Consider the following 23,628-nt stretch of genomic DNA (forward strand, 5'->3'; position numbering starts at 1 on the left):
ACTCAAATGCTATGTATTAATTCTTCTTGACTGTGGATACCACTCCCCTAAATCTCTGCCTTATAGCTACATGTGAGCTTTTGAGCAGAGACACCAGATACACCTTTATTTCCCACCTTTATCCACATCCACGCTCTTTAACAAATTCCTGCCCATGGTTCAAGAATCAAATGTGCAGATACAATTCCCTTTATATGATATCTGTTTGCAAGACTGAAGTCCCTGTTATCTTGCTGGGATTAGTTTAGTTCAGCCCACGATAATCTCTCTTTTGACTAACTGAAAGTCAACTGATTAGAGCAATTCACTGTCACTCGAGGGGGAGGGTATTGATGGTAGAAGGGTGTGGGTCATTTGGGAGTCATTTTAGGAGTCTATCTGCCACAAATAATTACTATAAAAGGCTTCTATTGTTGTATTACTCTTTCAGATGCAGCAGTGTAAGTGTAATTAGTAAGTGCAACTTATTCAAAATTTAAGTGCATGCTGGACACCTTGGCTCAGGTCTATAATCCCAGCTACTCCAGAGTGTGAGGCAGGAGGATCACTTAAGCCCAGGAGTTTGAGGCTGCAGTGAGCTATGATTGTGCCACTGCACTCCAGCCTGGGTGACAGAGCAGGACCCTGTGTCTAGAAATAAAAATGTAAGTAAAGAATATTTTGTATTTTAAAAAGATAAGTTTAATGAAAGAGTGTACATATTGTATTACTATCAATTATGACAATATGCTAATTTCTAATAAATGTTAAAAATGGGAAATAATAAACACTGTGAAGATACCTGCAAACTTCAAGTAGATTTTTTTTAACTAGATATAATACATTTAGAGGAAAAAGGAAAACAGAATTCATATGCTGAAATAGGTTCTTTACATATATTTTATCACTTTAGAGATGAAGAGACTGGGGCTCTGAAGGGCTGAAAAGCTTTCCCAAAATCACAGAGCCAGTAAGTGGTGGCCCCAAAAATAAAAATTTTAAACTATATAACATATGTGAAAATGAGACAAACAGATTGTGTGATATATCTCAAGAGTGCAGGACTCTATGTTTAGGTCCTCAACTTTTTGACCTTCATTCTCTTGGGGTTCAAGAGGAATTGGAGCATATGTTTTCTCACCAATATGCAGAACAAATGAAGACATATACACAATGATGTAGCAGATGGGGGTCAGCATGTCACCTTCCTTACTGACAAAGTCAGTACTGGAGAGAGTGGCTTAGGTCTACCAGCTAATAGTCCCTATCTGATGAGTGCAGGCCTTGAAACAGTCCACACAGGGGAAAGCTAGTGCTCTAGGACAGACACACTCCACAACACCTGGGTGAAGAGAGCAGAAAGAGACCTACATTTGTGGGCTTTTATTCAGTGAGTTCCATCCACTAGAGAAATGTGGTCAATGACTGCACCTACCAAGCAGGCAACTCACTCCATTACCAAGGAGAATAGTATGGATCAGGGCAAGAGGCCAGGGGTACTTAGAGAAAGTCTTTGTTTAAATAGGAAGGGGGGTGATAATTTAAGTAGGCAAGACATTGTATGATATACAAAGAATCTACTGATCTTATTTCCAATAAAATATGGAGTATTTTTCTCTCAATTATGAGGATAAAATTCCTGACATACATGACTCACAGGGTTTTTATAAAGCCAAAGACAAGGGAAGAAAAAGGTATTACTAAACTGTAAATATCACTGTTAATTCAGATACCATCAAATTCGCATACAAGTATCTTGTGAATTTAAAGTTTATGTCCTGTCACTTGGGGCTGCTTCCTCTGTTATATAGCTTGCCTTAGCAAGTTCCTATTCAATACGACAAATTATATAAACTCTCATTGAATGGAAACTCGCTAAGAATAATTGACATGTTAAATGGGAAATAGCTAAGGAAAATAACATTTATTGGGAAGCTCCTCTGTGCCAGGGAAACCTGACACATGTTATTCATTGACCTCATGGCTGTCCTTAGGCATTAGAGAATTCCTTGGCTCCTGGGGTCATACCCACGTTCATAGAGCTAGTGAGAATGAAATCAGAAAATGCAGATGCCACTGGATAATTGGTTTGGGATGATTCTGAGCCTTTGAATTTTTCTGACCCTGGAGATTAGGAATCAGGAATGCTCTGTGTAACACATCTTTACAAAGGGTCTCTTTTTTTTTTTTTTTTTTTTTCGAGACAGAGTCTCGCTGTGTCACCCAGGCTCACTGCAACCTCCACTTCCCAGGTTCAAGTGATTCTCATGCCTCAGCCTCCCAAGTAGCTGGGATTACAGACGCACACCACCACGCCCAGCTAATTTTTGTATTTTTAGTAGAGATGGGGTTTCACCATGTTAGCCAGGCTGGTCTCAAACTCCTGACCTCAAGTGATCTGCCCGCCTGGGCCTCCAAAAGTGCTAGGATTACAAGAATGAGCCACCGTGCCAGGACCCAAGGGTCTCTTTAAGATCGATTTTTAATTATTAAAACCCAAATGTGTTAAGCTTCATTGCTTTGCCTTTTTGATGACTTTGAATGTAGCAAATATCTTTCCGATGAGTAAAAGGCAGTTCCATTTTTATTTTTTTATCACTGCAGTTGATTACTTGCAGAAACACAGGCTGAATTAATTACTAAGTATTTCACTTACTCCAGGAACTCTCTCTTTGTAAATCATTAGAGAAGTAACTATGACACTCTGATGCTCAATTGTGTAAAGGTACATTTACCCTGATTCTTTTGTGTCCCATAATATCCAATATTTCAACAAAGAGCATTATCTACTTACTTTATTAATATACATTTTCTTCCCATGAACACTTCCAGAAACCAGCTGCTGCCCAAATAAAATTATTAAGTCCCAGCCTGGTGCCAAATATGATTATTTGTTATAGACTAAGTGATAATGGTGGTATGAACTGCAGAGTCACACTTTGAAAACTGCCCAAGAAACTGTGTGATGTGCAGAGAACATGTGTTTCGCTAGCTATCTTTAGTTTTCAACTGTATCTTCAGTTAACACCATGTACTGATGTACCACACGCTGTGGTATGCACTTTCTCTCATCTTCACAACCACCTTGCAGTGTAGCTATCATTATCCCCATATCTAACACAAGTAAACCAAGGCTTCATGACGGTAAATGACTTGCCCAGTGTATAACTCAGGTGCACTGTCCTCCTCTTGCCTACCGCCTGAGTCCATTCAGGCTGCTATAACAAAAATACCTTAGACTGGGTGACTTAAACAACAAATATTTATTTCTCGCAGTTCAGGAGACTGGGAAGTCTGAGATCAAGTTGCTTGTAGATTTGGTATGTGGTGAGGGCCTGCTTCCTGGTTCACAGAGAGCTGTCTTCTTGCTGTGTCCTCATGTGGTAGAAAAGGGTGAAAGAGCTCTCTGGGGTCTTGTTTATAAGGACATTAAATTTACTCAGGAGGGCTCCACCCTCCCGAACTAATTATCTCCCAAAGGCTCCATACTTCCTAATACTGTCACACTGAGGGCTAAGATTTCAACCTATGAATTTTGGGGAGAACTACTGAAGGCAATCATCTATCAATCTTACCTTACACACTTGAAAAAGGCATTTTTAATTGAAGAGGGTAGGAGTAGGAGCACATAATAGGGGCAGATAAAAGAGGGAGTGATGTGCTGCAAAGAATAGAGCCCATATATAGGAATATGTCCAAGGCATGTGCTCAACATTACAAGACCAAGAAATAAAATGATATGTCATTGGGTAGAAGCTGGGTTTTGAAAGATGATTTGGATGTGTGCTTTCTTTTTTCTTACTCTTATTACTTAATTGTGTGGGTTAGGAAGCAAGTCCAAAAATAATAGCAAAAAATGGGTACTCTTAAAAATCAATTTATGTAATGTAAATAAACTTCTGCTGACCAATTCATGTGGTAACATAAAATTTTAACTTTAAAAAAGGGCTAGTTTTACAAAAATATTTCACCTTCAATCAAAGTCTCTTTGATGAAAATCACACATTTGCCAACCCAGATGTTATTTATTTATAAAAATATACATAAAAGTGCAACGGTAGGTGTTTTAATTTAAATAGGAACTATTTTATAACCTATAACAATATGGATAAGAAAATTCCTTCTCAAGTTTTCCTGGTTCGTTTCCTTTGTAATACTTTGTAAAGTGCTAGTTTACATTTTTAAAAAGCCTAGGATTTCAACCAATACAGTTTAACACTATATGATCTTGGCAAAAATGCTTTCATTACTGACTGAAAAAACACAGAAATAACATGAGGCTAAATGTTAATGGTACGGTAAACTGGCATGCTGTTACACTGTGTGAAATGGCGGCGAAGAATTTATTCATTCCTTTTAGAATACTTAGTGCTTAAATAAAAGGCCATGCCCCGGTTACCTGATGGGCGTTTATTGTGTGGTGGAGGGAAAGAAAAGAAAGTCTGAAACCTATTTGGGCTTTATGGAGAGCTAGAAAACTCTTCCCTATTCATGAGAGGATGGGAACTCAGAGTGCTAAAGAAGTGCTGGAGACATGGGCATTTTGTCATCTCCTCTGGAGCCTGCTCTCTCTTACTCCCTACTCTGCTGAGCACCCCACTCTCATGATCCAGCTTCCCTGTCAGTTCCTCCCTCTAGTCTCTGGTTACACACACAGAACCTGCTTCTACTGCCTTCTCTGGAAATCAAAATGACCAAGAAAGAGAATGTGACTGCATTCATAGGCATCATCCAACATGGAGCCTTTCTGTTGAACAGAGTTTTCAAATCACATCACCTCACAGGCTGCTGGGCTCTGGTACATCTAGACTATGCAGAGTTGCTTCGGGGATAAGAAACTGTTGGATCACACAGAAGAAACTGCTTCTGGCCACTTTATTCTAAAGGGAAAACAACCATGTCAAGTTCCTTGCCTTGCCTCTAGTTCAACTATATAAAGAAATGTTAGGAGAGTCAAAAATGAGTAAAGATAGGTCGCTGCCTTCACAGAGCAGACAGTTTCAAATTATTAATAATGGACTTTGAGTGGAATGACATTTAGGTGTCTTCACAGGAGTTTTACACTGTCCTTCTACCTTAGCTAATAGAGTCTTCTTTCCTGAGCCATACAGCATATTCCCTTCTCAGGGAACTTGAAATTAAGTGTTCAAGTTAAACTTTCTTCTTCTCCTTGAGGTTCACAGGGGGGATGCATTATTTTACAAAGAGATTTTACAAAGTTTACATGTTAAAAAGAAAACATCTTGGTCTCAGATGGCTTATAAAATAGATACTAGAAACCAAAGACTTTTGCAACCAGCATAACTCTCTGAAACTAAAAAAGTAAAAACAAATCTCATCTCTAAATTCACTTAAATATCCTTCAAACAAATGAACTAATTTTTGTCATGTTGCTAATTAAATATTCTGAGAATGTTTACCTCTGTCAACAAAATAGACCTCATCAGTATTCACCTCACATCTTAATGATTATTTTACATCCAGTGCCACCACTAAACTGCAAGCTCCTTGAGGCTAGGAGTGGCATCTCTCATCTCTGCAGCACTGGTTCTAGCCAAGAATACATGTTCAATGCATGTTTTTTGATTGAATGAGTGAAGGTCTTTCCTGGATTTAGTTGCTTTTAAAAGTGAATGTCATTTGGGCCGGGCGTGGTGGCTCACGCTTGTAATCCCAGCACTTTGTGGGGCTGAGGTGGGCAGATCACCTGAGGTCAGGAGTTCGAGACTACCCTGGCCAAGACGGCGAAACCCCGTCTCTACTAAAAAATACAAAACTTAGCCAGGCGTGGTTGAGGGTGCCTGTAATCCCAGCTACTTGGGAAGCTGAGGCAAGAGAATTGCTTGAACCTGGGAGGTGGAGGTTGCAGTGAGCCGAGATCATGCCATTGTACTCCAGCTGTGCAACAAGAATGAAACTCCGTCTCAAAATAAATAAATAAATGTCATTTGAATTCTAAACAGTAATCGATGTGCATTTAGGCTATTAGATTTCAAACAAGTGCTAAACCAAAGATGACTGTCACAGGAACAATCATTGAGGTGTAGAAGGCAGACTGCAAGGAGTAAGCAGAGTTAGTGTGAGGTAGCAGTGAGTGGTGTACAACTTCTCAAAGTTCTGTAATAGAGTAACTAAAACAGAAGTTAAAGGCATAGGAAAAATAAGGGGTACTTTTTGGAGAAAGAGTCAGCCAAAGACAGGAGAGTGATGGATCAAGAGGGAAAAAGAACCATCAGAAATGGCAGTATATTCTCTTTTCACTTGTCTGTCTTTTAAATTTAGAACAGTTGGTTCTTTGATATGGAGAAATGTAAAAGCATTTTGATAGTCAAAAAAAAAAAAGGGCAAAAAAGACCCTCTCAATGTCATTAAAATCAAAGTCTTTAAGGTGGGGCTATTCCTATATGCAGTATAATCACTTATTTTTACAAACAACCTTGAATCTACTATCGCAATGATATAGGGACAAAAATACATAAAGTATATGAAGTGTAATTGCTTTCAAATAAAAAGCTTTTAGTGCTACTTTCATTTGGAAAAAAGCGAATTATATTCTGGAATATAATATATTAAACTATTTCTAACTTAAGCCTCCACCTCAAAACTACAAATTCTGAGATGTAACAAAGTATTGTCAAAGAATAACATAGAAGACATTTAGGGTTCAAATAAAGATGTTTGGGATTGAGCTCCCTTAGTCCCAGTGGTCCTTCCAGAGTTTCCTCTGCTCCAGATTAAAATGTGGAAATTTTAGAGTTAAGTACTTCACAGCCCTCTAGTGGTCACTGCTCACCACTACAATTTAATTTTGATTCATCTTGACTCCAGCAATACCCTCTTCCTCCAACCACATGAGCAGGGACAATTGTTACAGCACCTTGCTAAGTGCCATATAAGAGCAGACAAAGTCCTAAAGGTGAGAATTCATCAAGTTAAAAATTTCCTCCACCCTGGCACACATATTTTGGTAAATCTGAAATTTTTTCAATGCAACAAGCAGCAAATAACAATCAGGGCGGGCCAAATTCAAGACAACTAACTCCAAGGATGCGCTAAGGGACATTACTACAGCAATATTATCTATTATCTCTCCATAGCTTTTATTTTTCAGTTTAACAAACCAAAAAAAAAAAAAAAAGATTTACAAAAAGAAAAAAATTCTTTCAATAGGTGAAAACATCAGAAACAATTCCTAGGCCAGCAGCTACTGATTTACTCATATAACTCACTTTATGGCTTATCTCTTTCAAGACACTTCACTTTGGCTCTCTACTTATTTTTCTTCTCTTTTGTTTTAGCCAAAAACATCAGAATACATGTTCCAGAACATAAGTATTTATTTATTTATTATTTATTTATTTATTTATTTGAGACAGGGTCTCACTCTATCACCCATGCTGCAGTGCAGTGGTGTGAGCTTGGCTCAGTGCAGCCTCCACATCCCGAGTTCAAGCGATCCTCCCACCTCAGCCTCCCGAGTACCTGGACCTACAGGCATGTGCCACCATGCCTGGCTAATTTTTTGTATTTTTGGTGGAGACAGGGTTTTGCCATGTTGCCTAGGCTGATTTCGAACTTCTGAGCTCAGGCGATCCACCTGCCTCAGCCTCCCAAAGTGCTGGGATTACAGGCATGAGCCACCACGCCCAGCCAGAACATGTTTTCTTTGGGGTATAAATTGGGGATGGGAACATTGTTCCTAATTTTATCATTAATGTAATTCTTCGTGTGCTCTTTTCCTTTATGTACCTATAATAGACAGGAGTTGTAACTATTGCCAAGAGTAAACATTTTCCCTGCATTTCAAATATCTTTTTTTAGTTGACATGCCCTAGTTTATACATCCACTCCCTCTTATATTAGGTATTCGTTTGTAGTGTTTTGCTATTACAAATAGTATATTACTTAACAATTCTAAAAATGTACCTACTTGTGAACATTTTAATTAAGTGAATGCCAAAAAGCTAATCAAGCTTAGGGTATATTGTTACAAAGTATTCTGGACAAGAAAACTACTTATATGTCCTAACACACACTTCCATGGCCTAGAATAGATTTAAACTGTAATAAACTTGCCCAAAACCAAGGTCTCATCCAGCTCAGGATGATGAGGCTTGACCAAGCATCCTTTCTGGAAAATATTCTTTAGTCTTTCAAATGACAATCTCTTAAATCAATCAAGTGATGTATTACATGGGATAATCTAACAGTGCTTATCACATATAAACACTTAATAAATGTCAACTACTCATGCCTGTAATCCCAGCACCTTATCGGGCCGACGCGGGCGAAATCACAAGGTTAGGAGTTTGAGACTAGTCTGGCCAACATGGTGAAACCCCGTCTCTACTAAAAATACAAAAAATTAGCTGGGAGTAGTGGCGGGCACCTGTAATCCCAGCTACACGGGAGGCTGAGGCAGGATAATCACCTGAACGCGGGAGGCGGAGACTGCAGTGAGCAAAGATCACACCACTGCACTACAGGCCAGGCGACAGAGTGAGACTCCATCTCAATCAGTCAATCAATCAATGTCAACTATTGAGATTTTCCATCTTGCATTTCTTCAACATTAGTGGTGAACTAAAAAGGAAACAAGTAGGGAAAGTTTGGGAGCAAAACTGACATCTTGTCCTACCCCATTATGAGTATGTCATATCACAACACACAGTGAGTGGCAAAAACCTAATACTTTGCTACCTATGATGACTCAGAGTCATCTCATCCAGTGCAAGACCAGTAAATCAATTAAACTTTGAGCATTTCCTGAAAGTTACTGCAACCCTAACAAACAATGTTATGCCTGACTGCAATCTCTACAGATATACCATAAAAGCACTATAAGCTTGGTCATGTTGGGAGGAAAACATTTCATCTGTCAACTTAGATCTGAGCAGTCTAGGGCCTGTGAATTAGTGGAAAATACATTAACAGGAGAAAAGTTTATTCTCCATGCCTGAGGGAGCGCTCTATAAGGAGTCACTTCCCAAAGAGCCAGTGGTAAGGGTTTATATACCAGCTGAGGCTTCAGTGAAAAAGTATAAAAGGTTCTGATAAGACTCATTTACACAACTTTATTTTTTAAGGTCACATTTGCAAACATCTGTCACCTCACTGTCTGGAAACTCCCTCACAAGGAGTTTATGATAACAGAACTCTTAGCTCTGCTTTCAGTCAGATAAGGCTTCTTTCCGCGATTGTTTGTCCAAATGTTTTCAGTTTAAAGGAATCTTTACGCCTTTCTGGTGGTGATATGGTTTGGATATTTGTCGCCTCCAAATCTCATGTTGAAATACAATCCCCAAGTTGGAGGTGGGGCCTAGGGGGAAGTGTTTGAGTGAAGGGGAATATCCCTCATGAATGGTTTGGTGCCATCCCCATGGTGATAAGTGAGTTCTGGCTCTGGTTACTTCACATGAGAGCTGGTTGTTTAAAGAGCCTGGCACCCCCCAACCCTCTCTCCTGCTCCCTCTCTCACCATGTAAGATGCATGCTCCCCCTTCACCTTCAGCTATGATTGTAAGCTCCCTGAAGCCCTCACCAGAAGCTGAGCACATGCTGGTGCCATGCCTATACACTCTGCAGAACTGTGAGACAATTAAGCCTCTTTTCGTTATAAATTTCCCAGCCTACAGGTATCTTTTCACAGCAATACAAATGAGCTAACACAGGTGGGTATAAATTGGGGATAGGAGGTGGGTTGTTCATTCCTTCATTTCCCCCATTTGAAACTTCACATGAAGTTTCACAAAGATTGGATAATTTCCTGTGTAGAAAAGACTCATATTAGGAGTTGGGAGGTAACAGATCTGCAAAATGAAAGAACATAGATTACAACAGAGAAAAATCTGAACACACTGGTCCATACTCTGTTGAACCAGTCTCCCAGTTGTGGGAATAGGTCGGTTCATCAGTTAATTGGACTATGCCTTATTTACCTAATGTAGAATGTTGACCTTTCTTTTTTCTTTTTTGAGACACAGTCTCGCTCTGTCACCCAGGCTGGAGTGCAGTGGTGCAATCTCTGCTCACTGCAAGCTCCGCCTCCCAGGTTCACGCCATTCTCCTGCCTCAGCCTCCCAAGTAGCTGGGACTACAGGTGCCCGCCACCATGCCTGGCCAATTTTTTGTATTTTTAGTAGAGACAGGATTTCACCGTGTTAGCCAGGACGGTCTCAATCTCCTGACCTCATGATCCGCCCGCCCCAGCCTCCCAAAGTGCTATAATTGCAGACGTGAGCCACCACGCCCGGCCAACCTTTCTTTTTAAATGGTATAGATTAGACATAATTTTTCCTTTCTAATTTATATAGAAGTAGCATTGTTGCCAGTGATTGTACAAGCTCCCTTCTGTTGGGCAGTCAGCATATCTAGGACACAATTTTGGAGTACAACAGAGGCTACACTGCTAACTTGTAAATGGCATGCTTCCCAGTCTGTATAGTGGCACCAGATTCTTGTTCATTACTTTGGAATGCTTAGGATTGTTCTTTCTACATCATACATTGCCAGGCTTTGGAAAAGCCTTTTCGTTACTTAGAACTTAGGGTTGCAATACACAAGTGGGTTGTCTATGATGTTTCATCAGGTTTATCTACATGGCATTAATTTATATATAAAAGAGCCCCAGTTGTAATGTGGCTAGTATTCAAAGTGGGGTATCTGGTAAGGGAAGGCACCAGATATCCAAGTTCACATTTCTCTGACCACTTAGGTAGGAATCTTTTATATATCTTATTGCCACATAAAAATGAGACCAGGCCAGGCACAGTGGCTCACGCCTGTAATCCCAGCACTTTGGGAGGCCGAGGCTGGCGGATCACTTGAGGTCAAGAGTTTGAGACCAGCCTGGCCAACATAGGGAAATCCTGTCTCTGCTAAAACTACAAAAATAAGCTGGGCATGGTGATGGGCATCTGTACTCCCAACTACTCAGGAGGCTGAGGCAGGAGAATCGCTTGAACCCAGGAGGTGGAGGCTGCAGTGAGCTGAGAGTAACAGAGAGATTCCGTCTCAAAAAAAAAAAAAAGAGAGAGAGAGAGACCAGTGTTGGTTTAGACAAGGTCACAGTGGAACCTGTGAACAACCAAGTTGGAATTCTGTGTCTTTCACGACCCTTATCATCAATCATGTTGGCATCTGCACATCCTCACTTCCAGTGTGCTTCTGTTAGGCTATGAGGGTAAAACAGGTTGTGAAACACCTGACAGAGAAACCCTTTAATTTAGACTTGGTAACTATAGAAATGTATTTTATTTATTGACCAAGTTAAGGTCCATCCATCCAACTGTAGTCACGAGTGTTGGTCAAGCCAACTAGGGAAACACTTGAGCTATTCCATATCCCACTATTTTTTCCTACAAACCAGGAATATTATCCTGTAATCTGATATTCACTCACATTGAAATACTTAGTTATAATCCAAGTAACAATGATAGTGCAGGGTTGTTTAGTGCCATCTGTGAAGCCAAACCACAGAATTTGCTAGCAATACATTTTTGAAATGTTACCCAGAAAAGGTCCAGTACTCTATTTATTTTCAATGTAGAGAGATTTCCTTCTGATAGTCTTACTTGGGTAAAGCACTGACCTTGAGCTTCCATGGAGGCTTCCCAGTGCCAAATTAATCTACCAGAGGAGGAGACAGAGTGACTTTGTCTTCCTGTTTATGGATACCATAGGCTTTTATATATCCACTGTCCAGAATGGGTTCACCAGGTATATTTGCATTGGTAGGAACAAAAACTCTTCTGCGCTATGTAGACATTCACCTAACCAGTAACCAGATTGACTATTTAAGGTGGCCAGGGTTTGAAAGATTGGAACAAGCAGGTGCTCAGGTAGTGCCAGAATTGTCAAAAAAAAAAAAAAAAAAAAAAGTTAAGGTTTAGTTGAGGAAGATCCACTTTGAAAGGGATACCAGTGTACAGGAACGGCATGGAAAACAGAGAGGTGAACGGTGGGGCAGTAAAAGAATACTTGCTTTGTCAGTTAGGATGGCAGCTAAGTCTATTGCATATAAGATGGAGGCATGCCTGATGGTAATTAACATGAGAAAAGTACTGTGGGACATATCTGGGTTGACATGAGAAAAATGTTATGGGACAAAAAGATTGTCCTAAGATACCCACAACAATCCCATCGTTTTCACAGTAATATAGGTAAAAAGGATTGTCAAAGTTGGGTAGTCCAAGGGCTGAGGTGTGGACAATGTTTCCAAGGAGGCTGGTGCCTCAGAGTATCAGGTAAAGTGCTCTGTGGTTGTATCTAAGACACCATATAAAGGTTAGATATGGGCAGCAAAATTGGGAATCGATTGGCAATAGACAGTTGCTCCTAAAAGTTCACGTAATTGTTTATCTTTGACAGATAATGAATAAAATTGATTCAAGGCATTTTAGGACGAGTTTTTGAGTACCCTAAAATATTTTATGGCCTAAGTAGGTAACAATCTTTTGTACCCATTGGCATTTGGACCTGGAAGATTTATAACCTTAGTCAGTCAGTGCCTTCAGGTGAGTAAGGGAGTCCAGAAGAGCACCCTGTTTGCTCTGGTTGCAAAGTAGTAGGTCATCAACATATTGGAAACAAAGAGAACCTTGAGTAATTGTCATGGAGTCTAATTTGACTTTGAGAACTTAAATATTGAGAGGTATTCACAATATACTGGAGGTATGCAAGTCCATGTTAACTGTTTCTTCTTAAATTTGAGACTGAGCACAGTGGCTCATGCCTGTAATCCTAGCACTTTGGGAGGCCAAGGCAGGCAGATCACCTGATGTCAGGAGTTCGAGACCAGCCTGGCCAATATGGTGAAACCCCGTCTCTACTAAAAACACAAAAATTAGCCAGAAATCACTTGAATCTGGGAGGCGGAGGTTGCAGTGAGCCGAGACTGTGACACTGCACTTCAGCCTGGGTGACAGTGAGACTCTGTCTCAAAAAAAAAAAAGAAAGAAAAAAAGAAAAACTTTAGCAGAATTAAATTTAAAGGAGTGAGGCCAGGTGTGGTGGCTCACACCTGTAATCTCAGCACTTTGGGAGGCTGAGGTCAGGAGTTCGAGACCAGCCTGGTCAACATGGCGAAACCCTGTCTCTACTAAAAATACAAAAATTAGCTGGGCATTGTGGCACGCACCTGTAATCTCAGCTACTCAGGAGGCTGAGGCAGGAGAATCGCTTGAACCCAAGAGGCAGAGGTTGCAGTGAGCTGAGATTGCACCATTGCACTCCAACCTGGGCAACAAGGGCAAAACTCCATCTCAAAAAAAAAAAAAAAATTAAAGAAGTTTAAATGAGCAATGAATGATTCACAAATCAGGTAGCCTCCCGAGCCAGAATAGGCTCTGAGACTCCAGCACAGCCACGCCGTGGAAGATGATTTATGGACAGAAAAAGGAAAGTGACATACAGAAAACAGAAGTGAGGTACAGAAACAGTTGGCTTGGTTAGAGCTGAGCGTTTGCCTTATTTGAATACGGTTCGAATAGTTGGCTACATTTGATTGACCAAAACTTGGTAAATGGCACAAGTGTAAGCTACAGTCTGGTTATATCTCCACTTGTTACAGTTCACAATATACAGAAAAACCTTTAGGTTGAACTTAAAATATGTAAGAAAGCAGCTTTAGGCTAAACTTTATTTAACAAGAGGAAGTGTGAATCAAGGTACAATGGTATCAAGAAGAAAGCTGAGCAGAAGTCAACTATTATAAACTAGGCTGCACCAGCAGGGATTGAGGTAAGGAGGATGGCTGGCCTAAGAATTATGGGATGGTGAGGAATGATGAAGGAGTTTATGGCTATTAGATCTTGTACAAATTGAAAAATATGATTACCTCCTGAATCAAATTTCCCTTCTTTCTTTACTAGCAACCCAAGGGTACTGCAAGGTGAGAAGGTAAAAATAAGGACACCCCATTATAAAAGAGGGGCCCATTATAGGTTCAATTCCTAATTCTGCATCTCCAGATAGGAGGTACTGAGCTACAGATAAGAAATGACTATAAGGGAAGACTATGAACTATACCAACAAATGGGATGACCTATAAGAAATGGATAAATTTCTAGAAACACCAAACCTGCCAAGACTGAATCATGAAGAAATAGAAAATATAAACAGACCAATAACTAGTAAGGAAATTGAGTTGGTAACTAAAAACTTCCCAACAAAGAAAAGCCCAGGACTAGAACATTAAAAGACACAGACTGGCAAATTGGATAAACAGTCAAAACCCATCAGTGTGCTGTATTCAGGAGACCCATCTAACGTGCAGAGACACACATAAGCTCAAAATAAAGGGATGGAGGAAGATCTACCAAGCAAATAGAAAACAAAAAAAGGCAGGTGTTGCAATCCTAGTCTCTGATAAAACAGACTTTAAACCATCAAAGATCAAAAGAGACAAAGAAGACCATTACATAATGGTAAAGGGATCAATTCAACAAGAAGAGCTAACTATCCTAAATATATATGCACCCAATACAGGAGCACCCAGATTCATAAAGCAAGTCCTCAGAGACTTATAAAGAGACTTAGACTCCCATACAATAATAATGGGAGACTTTAACACCCCACTGTCAACATTAGACAGAACAATGAGACAGAAAGTTAACAAGGATATTCAGGAATTGAACTCAGTTCTGCACCAAGCGGGCCTAATAGACATCTACAGAACTCTCCATCCCAAATCAACAGAATATACATTCTTCTCAGCACCACATAGCACTTATTCCAAAATTGACCACATAGTTGGAAGTAAAGCACTCCTCAGCAAATGTACAAGAACAGAAATTATAACAAACTGTCTCTCAGACCACAGTGCAATCAAACTAGAACTCAGGAATAAGAAATTCACTCAAAATTGTTCAACTACATGGAAACTGAACAACCTGCTCCTAAATGACTACTGGGTAAATAACGAAATGAAGGCAGAAATAAAGATGTTCTTTGAAACCAATGAGAACAAAGATACAACATACCAGAATCTCTGGGACACATTTAAAGCAGTGTGTAGAGGGAAATTTATAGCACTAAATGCCCACAAGAGAAAGCAGGAAAGATCTAAAATTGACACCCTAACATCACAATTAAAAGAACTAGAGAAGCAAGAGCAAACATATTCAAAAGCTAGCAGAAGGCAAGAAATAACTAAGATCAGAGCAGAACTGAAGGAGATAGAGACACAAAAAACCCTTCAAAAAATCAATGAATCCAGGAGCTGGTTTTTGAAAAGATCAATAAAATCGATACATTGCTAGCAAGACTAATAAAGAAGAAAAGAGAGAAGAATCAAATAGATGCAATAAAAAATGATAAGGGAGATATCACCACCAACCCCACAGAAATACAAACTACCATCAGAGAGTACTATAAACACCTCTACACAAACTAGAAAAACTAGAAGAAATGGATAAATTCCTGGACACATACACTCTCCCAGGACTAAACCAGGATGAAGCTGAATCCCTGATTAGACCAATAACAGGCTCCGAAATTGATGCAATAATTAATAGCCTACCAACCAAAAAAAGTCCAGGACCAGACGGATTCACAGACAAATTCTACCAGAGGTACAAGGAGGAGCTGGTACCATTCTTTCTGAAACTATTCCAATCAATAGAAAAAGAGGGAATCTTCCCTAACTCATTTTATGAGGCCAGCATCATCCCGATACCAAAGCCTGGCAGAGACACAACAAAAAAGGAGAATTTTAGACCAATATCCCTGATGAACATTGATGCAAAAATCCTCATTAAAATGCGGGCAAATCAAATCCAGCAGCACATCAAAAAGCTTATCCACCGTGATCAAGTGGGCTGCATCCCTGGGATGCAAGGCTGGTTCAACATATGCAAATCAATAAACGTAATCCAGCATGTAAACACAGCCAAAAACAAAAACCACATGACTATCTCAATAGATGCAGAAAAGGCCTTGGACAAAATTCAACAGCCCTTCATGCTAAAAAACTCTCAATAAATTCGGTACTGATGGAACGTATCTCAAAATAATAAGAGCTATTTATGACAAACCCATAGCCAATATCATACTGAATGGGCAAAAACTGGAAAAATTCCCTTTGAAAACTGGCACAAGACAGGGATGCCCTCTCTCACCACTCCTATTCAACATAGTGTTGGAAGTTCTGGCCAGGGCAATCAGGCAGCAGAAAGAAACAAAGGGTATTCAATTAGGAAAAGAAGAAGTCAAATTGTCCCTGTTTGCAGATGACATGATTGTATATTTAGAAAACCCCATTGTCTCAGCCCAAAATCTCCTTAAGCTGATAAGCAACTTCAGCAAAGTCTCAGGATACAAAATTAATGTGCAAAAATCACAAGCATTCTTATACACCAGTAACGGACAGAGAGCCAAATCATGAGTGAACTCCCATTCACAATTGCTTCAAAGAGAATCAAATACCTAGGAATCCAACTTACAAGGGATGTAAAGGACCTCTTCAAGGAGAACTACAAAGCACTGCTCAATGAAATAAAAGAGGACACAAACAATTGGAAGAACAGTCCATGCTCATGGATAGGAAGAAACAATATCGTGAAAATGGCCATACTGCCCAAGGTAATTTATAGATTCAATGCCATCCCCATCAAGCTACCAATGACTTTCTTCACAGAATTGGAAAAAACTACTTTAAAGTTCATATGGAACCAAAAAAGAGCCCACATTGCCAAGACAATCCTAAGCCAAAAGAACAAAGTTGGAGACATCACGCTACCTGACTTCAAACTATACTACAAGGGTACAGTAACCAAAACAGCATGGTACTGGTACCAAAACAGAGATATAGACCAATGGAATAGAACAGAGCCCTCAGAAATAATACCACACATCTACAACCATCTGATCTTTGACAAACCTGACAAAAACAAGAAATGGGGAAAGGATTCCCTATTTAATAAATGGTGCTGGGAAAACTGGCTAGTCATATGTAGAAAGCTGAAACTGGATCCCTTCCTTACACCTTATAGAAAAATTAATTCAAGATGGATTAGAGACTTAAATGTTAGACCTAAAACCATAAAAACCCTAGAAGAAAACCTAGGCAATACCATTCAGGACATAGGCATGGGCAAGGACTTCATGTCTAAAACACCAAAAGCAATGGCAACAAAAGCCAAAATTGACAAATGGGATCTAATTAAACTAATGAACTTCTGCTCAGCAAAAGAAACTACCATCAGAGTGAACAGGCAATCTACAGAATGGGAGAAAATTTTTGCAATCTACCCATCTGACAAAAGGCTAATATCCAGAATCTACAAAGAATTCAAACAAATTTACAAGAAAAAAACAAACAACCCCATCAAAAAGTGGGCAAAGGATATCAACAGACACTTCTCAGAAGAAGACATTTATGCAGCCAACAGACACATGAAAAATTGCTCATTATCACTGGCCATCAGAGAATTGCAAATCAAAACCACAATGAGATACCATCTCACACCAGTTAGAATAGCAATCATTAAAAAGTCAGGAAACAACAGATGCTGGAGAGGATGTGGAGAAATAGGAACACTTTTACACTGTTGGTGGGATTGTAAACTAGTTCAACCATTGTGGAAGACAGTGTGGCGATTCCTCAAGGATCTAGAACTAGAAATACCATTTGACCCCACAATCCCACTACTGGGTATATACCCAAAGGATTATAAATCATGCTGCTATAAAGACACATGCACACATATGTTTATTGCAGCACTATTCCCAATAGCAAAGACTAGGAACCAACCCAAATGTCCATCAGTGACAGACTGGATTAAGAAAATGTGGCACATATACACCATGGAATACTATGCAGCCATAAAAAGGATGAGTTTGCGTCCTTTGTAGGGACATGGATGCAGCTGGAAACCATCATTCTCAGCAAACTATTGCAAGAACAGAAAACCAAATACCACATGCTCTCACTCATAGGTGGGAATTGAACAATGAGAACACTTGGACACAGGAAGGGGAACATCACATACCAGGGCCTGTCGTGGGGTGGGGTGGGGGCCGGGGGAGAGACAGCATTAGGAGATATACCTAATGTAAATGATGAGTTAATGGGTGCAGCACACCAACATGGCACATGTATACATATGTAACAAACCTGCTGTTGTGCACATGTACCCTAGAACTTAAAGTATAACAGAAAATTAAAAAAAAAAAAAAAGCTTTTGTTCATCAAAGGACACAATAGTGAAAAGGCAACCTATAGAATAAGGGAAAATATTTGTAAATCATATATCTGATAAGACAATAGCATGCATAATATATAAAGAACTCCTACAATGCAACAATAAAACAATCAAATTACTCTATTTTTAAAAATGGACAAAGCAACAAAAACAAAAATTGACAAGTAGTACCTAACTAACCTAAAGAGCTTCTGCACAGCAAAAGAAACTATCAACAGAGTAAACAACCTATGGAATGGTAGAAAATATTCACAACTATGCATCTGACAAAGGTCTAATATCCAGAATCTACATGAAACTTAACAAGCAAAAAACAAGCCCATTAAAGAGTGGGCAAAGGACGTGAGCAGACACTTCTCAAAAGAAGACACATGCAGCCAACAAGCATTTGAAAAAATGCTCTACATCACTAATCATCAGAGAAATGCAAGTCAAAACCACAGAGAGGCCGGGCGCGGTGGCTCAAGCCTGTAATCCCAGCACTTTGGGAGGCCGAGACGGGCGGATCACAAGGTCAGGAGATCGAGACCATCCTGGCGAACACAGTGAAACCCCATCTCTACTAAAAATACAAAAAACTAGCTGGGCGAGGTGGCGGGCGCCTGTAGTCCCAGCTACTTGGGAGGCTGAGGCAGGAGAATGGCGGGAACCCGGGAGGCGGAGCTTGCAGTGAGCTGAGATCCGGCCACTGCACTCCAGCCTGGGCGGCAGAGCGAGACTCCGTCTCAAAAAAAAAAAAAAAAAAAAAAAAAAACCACAGAGAGATACGATCTCATATGAGTCAAAATGGCTATCATTAAAAAGTCAAAAAATAACAGATGTTAGTGATGTTGTGGAGAAAATGGAACACTTAGACATTGCTGATGGGAATGTAACTTAGTTCAGCCACTGGGGAAAGAGGTTTAGAATTTCTTAAAGAACTTAAAAGTGAATTATCATTCGACCCAGCAACTCCATTACTGGGTATATACCCAAAGAAATGTAAATTGTTCTGCCACAAAGACACATGCACACATATGTTCATCATAGCAATATTCACAATATCAAAGACATGGAATCAACCTAGATGCCCATCAGCAGTGGACTGGATAAAGAAAATGTGGTACATATACACCACAGAATACTATGCAGCGATAAAGAAGAATGAAATCATATCCTTTGCAGCAACATAGATGCTGCTGGAGGCCATCATTCTAAGCAAGTTAATGTGAGAACAGAAAACCAAATATCACATTTTCTCACTTATAAGTGGGAGCTAAACATTGAGTACACAAGAAGGGAACAATAAACACTGGGGCCTACTTCAGGGTGGAGGGTGGGAGAAGGGGGAGCGTCAAAAAAACTACCTATCAGGTACTATGCTCATTTACCTAGGCGACCAAATAATCTGTACAACAAACCCCCATGACACACAATTTATCCATGTAACAAAGCTGCACATGTACCCCCAAACCTAAAATAAAAGTTGTAAGGAAAAACAATAGGCAAAAGACTTGAATAGACATTTTTTCCAAAGATGATATATAAATGACCAACAAGCATATGGAAGGATGCTCAACACCACCAATCATCAGAGATGTACAAATCAGAACCACAGTGAAATGTCACCTCACGCCAATTAGGACATCCATTAAACACACACACACACACAAACAAGTGTTGGTAAGGATGAAGAGAAATTGAAATCCTGTGCACTCTTGGTGAGATTATAAAATGGTGCAGCCACTATGGAAAACAATATGGAATTTCCTCAAAATATTAAAAGTAGAACTACCAAATCATCCAGCAATCCACTTCTCGGTATTTACCCAAAATAACTCAAAGCAGAGTCTCAAAGAAGTATTTGCATACCCATGGTTACAGCAGCATTACTCATGATAGCCAAAAGGTGGAAGCAACCTGTGTCAGAATTCTCCAAAGAAAAAGACATATATATGATACCTATGCATCTATGATATAGATATATCTATATAGATATGAGACATCTATATATAGATTAGATATATAGAGATGAAATAGATACATAGATGCCATATGTGAGACATCTATATAGAGAGACATTGATATCATATATATGAGACATCTATTTATCTATGGGATTGATATATAGATATCATATCTATATGAAATAGATACATAGAGGAAATTTATTATGGGGATTAGCTCACATGATTATGGAGGTCAAGAAGTCCCACAATATGCCATATGGAAGCTAGAGAACTAGGAAAGTTCATGCTGTAATTCAGTTCAAGTCCAAAGGCCTGAGAATCAGGGAAACACACAGTGAAACCGCAGTCTGAGTCCGAAAGCCTAAGAACCAGGGAAACCACTGGTATAACTTCTGGGGTCTGAAGGCCTGAGAACCAGAAGTTCTGATGTCTGATGGCAGAAGATGGATGTCCCAGCTCAAGGGCACGGGGGTGGTGGGGAGAGAATTGGTCCTTTCTCCACCTTTTTGTTTTGTTCTGACCCATCCACATTGATGAGGGCAGATCTTTATTCAGCCTGCCAATTCAAATGCTAGTCTCTTCTGGAAATAATGTTTCACCAGCTATCTGGGCAGCCCTTTGCCCAGTCAAGTTGACACATAATTAAACATCACACAACCCAAACATTTGAAGAAAAATTAATGGATAAACAAAATGTGGTATATACATACAAAGGAATAGTCTTCATCCTTTTTAAAAAAAAAAAAAAAAAAAGGAAATCCTGACACACTACAACTTGAATGAACCTTAAGAAATTATGCTGGCCAGGCGCGGTGGCTCAAGCCTGTAATCCCAGCACTTTGGGAGGCCGAGACGGGCGGATCACGAGGTCAGGAGATCGAGACCCTCCTGGCTAACACGGTGAAACTCCGTCTCTACTAAAAATACAAAAAACTAGCCGGGCGAGGTGGCGGGCGCCTGTGGTCCCAGCTACTCGGGAGGCTGAGGCAGGAGAATGGCGTGAACCCGGGAGGCGGAGCTTGCAGTGAGCTGAGGTCCGGCCACTGCACTCCAGACCGGGCGACAGAGCAAGACTCCGTCTCAAAAAAAAAAAAAAAAAAAAAGAAATTATGCTAAGTGATGTAACCAGGCAAGAAAAAACAAATACTTATGAACCCATTTATATGAGGTAATGTAAGTAGTCAAATTCATAGAAACAGAAACAGTAGTTACCTGGAGCTTGGGAGTAGGGGCAAAGACGAGTTACTTAGTTTTGCAAGATGAAAAAGTTGTGGAGATCTGTTTCACAACAACACAGTTACGCTTAACACCATTGGATTTTACAATTAAATAATGGCTAAGATGGTAAAATTACATTATGCATTTTTTACTTCAAAAAACCAGAGCACTGGTTGGGTACGTCCTGCCCAGAGTCTGCAGCTGGAGTACTCTGAAAAGGAGAGCAACTACAACCTCCCACAGCTGACTGCAGGAACCCATCGCTGCCAAGCCTGGAGCAAGGGCCGCACCCAGATGGCCACCATCTATCTGCCTCAACAACCACAAAGTGCACAGCTGTAAGAGTGGGGCCAAGTGGGCCAAGGTGCCCGAGCTCAAGGAGCACAACGGGCAGGTAACAGGCATCAACTGGGCCTCCAAGGGTAACCTCATCATGACCTGTGGCACAGGCCACAAGGCCTCTGTGTGGACGCTGACGGACTGGGCGGGTAAGCCCACACCCACTGCCTGCTGTGTGTATTGGGCCCACAGGACAAGTTTGCTGTGGGCGCCAGCTGTGTGTTATCGCCATCTGTTATTTCCAGCGGGAGAATAACTGGTGGGTGTGCAAGTACATCAAGAAGCCCATTGGCTCCACCGTCCTCAGCCTGGACTGGCATCCCAGCAACGTGCTCCTGGCTGATGCCTCCCGTGACGTCAAGCACAGGATCCTCGGTATACATCAAGTGCGTGGAGGAGCGGCCGGCACCTCCACCATGGGACTCCAACATACCCTTTGGGGTGCTGATGTCTGAGGCCAGTGGTAGATGCGGCTGCGTGCTCAGGTTGGCTTCTCAGTCAGCGGGTGCCACACGGCCTGGGTCAGCCACGACAGTACTGCGTGCCTGGCTGATGCCAACAAGAGGAGGGCCTTGCAACCCCGGTCCCCAGCTTCATTACAGAAGGCAGCCTGGTGACAGCAGGCCACAACTGCTTCCAGGTGCTGTTTTACCCTGGCACCTGGTGGGTGGCTGGATGGACGAGGCCAGGTAGAGCTAGTAGCGTGGCTTGCCACCCGCCAGACTCCAGAGCCTCAAGCAAGCGGGAGGGCGGCAGGGCCCCGGGAGCGGCCTCCACTTGCCGCACAAGCACAGTCTCAGACAGGTCTGGCCCAGAACCGCGGTCCTGCACCCCAGGCATGCCCAGCGCCTGAGCGAGGACCTCAGGACCAAATGACCTGCGAGGAGCACTCTGCCCTCATCCCAGCTGCCAGGGAAGGGGCCCCGAGGGGCTCGGGGAGGCCGCGGCTCCGGGTGTGACACGAAAGTTCCTAGGGACCAGTAGGAGACCCCGTGGGGGCTGCTTCCGAGGAAGGCGGGAGGACAAGTGGAGAGCTCTTCTTACCTGTTCAAGGAACCTGTGCCTTCTTCTTGAAGAAATGCTTTCGTTTACCGTAGAAAAAGAAAAGAAAAAGAACTAGGCTGGTGACAAACTGCTTCGAAGCATAAAAAGGTCATTTTCAAGGGAAAAATCATTTTTTAAAACTCTCCATTTTTAACAATATTAACCCAGGAATTTTATCAGATAATTTCTCTCCAAGAAACCTGTGGGTGTATGGGGACTGGAGAGCGGGCTGCCTCCCGAGCCACATCCGCTCCTCCCGCCCAGCACGAGAACATGGAGGCAGCGACTGGACGCCCCGCAGATCTGCCACCTCCCGGTCTCCCTGCACAGCTGGCCACCAGCCCAGCCACCTCTCAGGGCACGCTCTACCCAGTCACCCTCGCCTTCCCCTGCATGAACCCAGGCAGGGGGTGGGCCTCCCAGTTTCGTGCCCACAGGTGTGAGTTCCTGTGAAAGGGAAGCCTCCCCTCACGTAGGGGACCTGTGGTCCCCTGAAGCACGGAGGCACTGGCAGAGGAGACCCCTGCCCACCCACAAGCTCAGCCAATCGCAAATGGAAGAGGGCGGGACTTCTTCCTTTAGTGCCCTATCAGAAGAAAGAAGGGCAATGCTGCTTGCCCATTATTGGCTGAAATGAACCGTGGGTTTACCTAAGTTACGGATTCTCCAGTGGTTAACCAGGAAGAGAATTAACAGAACAGAAAGCGACACTGCCAGGCCAGATGAAGCAGAATAGTCTGGAGGCAGGGAGCCTAAGGCCGATTCACACTGGCTCTCTAGAACTAAATCAAAAGGAAATCCCCAGCTTTCCACACCGAAGTAACAAAAGGACTGGAATACTCCCTTTGCAAGCACCCTCCTCCCTTTTCTGCATGGCAGACTGAAAAGTTAAAGTA

The 23,628-nt window shown here is 41.4% G+C and overlaps 1 protein-coding gene across 4 annotated transcripts in view; it reads right to left on the bottom strand.

Moving 5' to 3' along the window:
• Window positions 1-23,252, bottom strand: part of PTH2R (parathyroid hormone 2 receptor) — a 145,438-nt gene extending 122,186 nt beyond the window's left edge. For all 4 annotated transcript variants that reach the window (XM_033230471.1, XM_033230470.1, XM_033230469.1 and 1 more), the window contains exon 1: window positions 22,733-23,252. The gene's annotated coding sequence lies outside the window, so the exon portion shown is untranslated. The remainder of the gene's footprint in view (window positions 1-22,732) is intronic.
• Window positions 23,253-23,628: the final 376 nt, after the last annotated feature.

Source organism: Trachypithecus francoisi, unplaced genomic scaffold, assembly GCF_009764315.1.
Source record: "Trachypithecus francoisi isolate TF-2019V2 unplaced genomic scaffold, Tfra_2.0 Lachesis_group13, whole genome shotgun sequence".
NCBI classification, from domain to species: Eukaryota; Metazoa; Chordata; class Mammalia; order Primates; family Cercopithecidae; genus Trachypithecus; species Trachypithecus francoisi.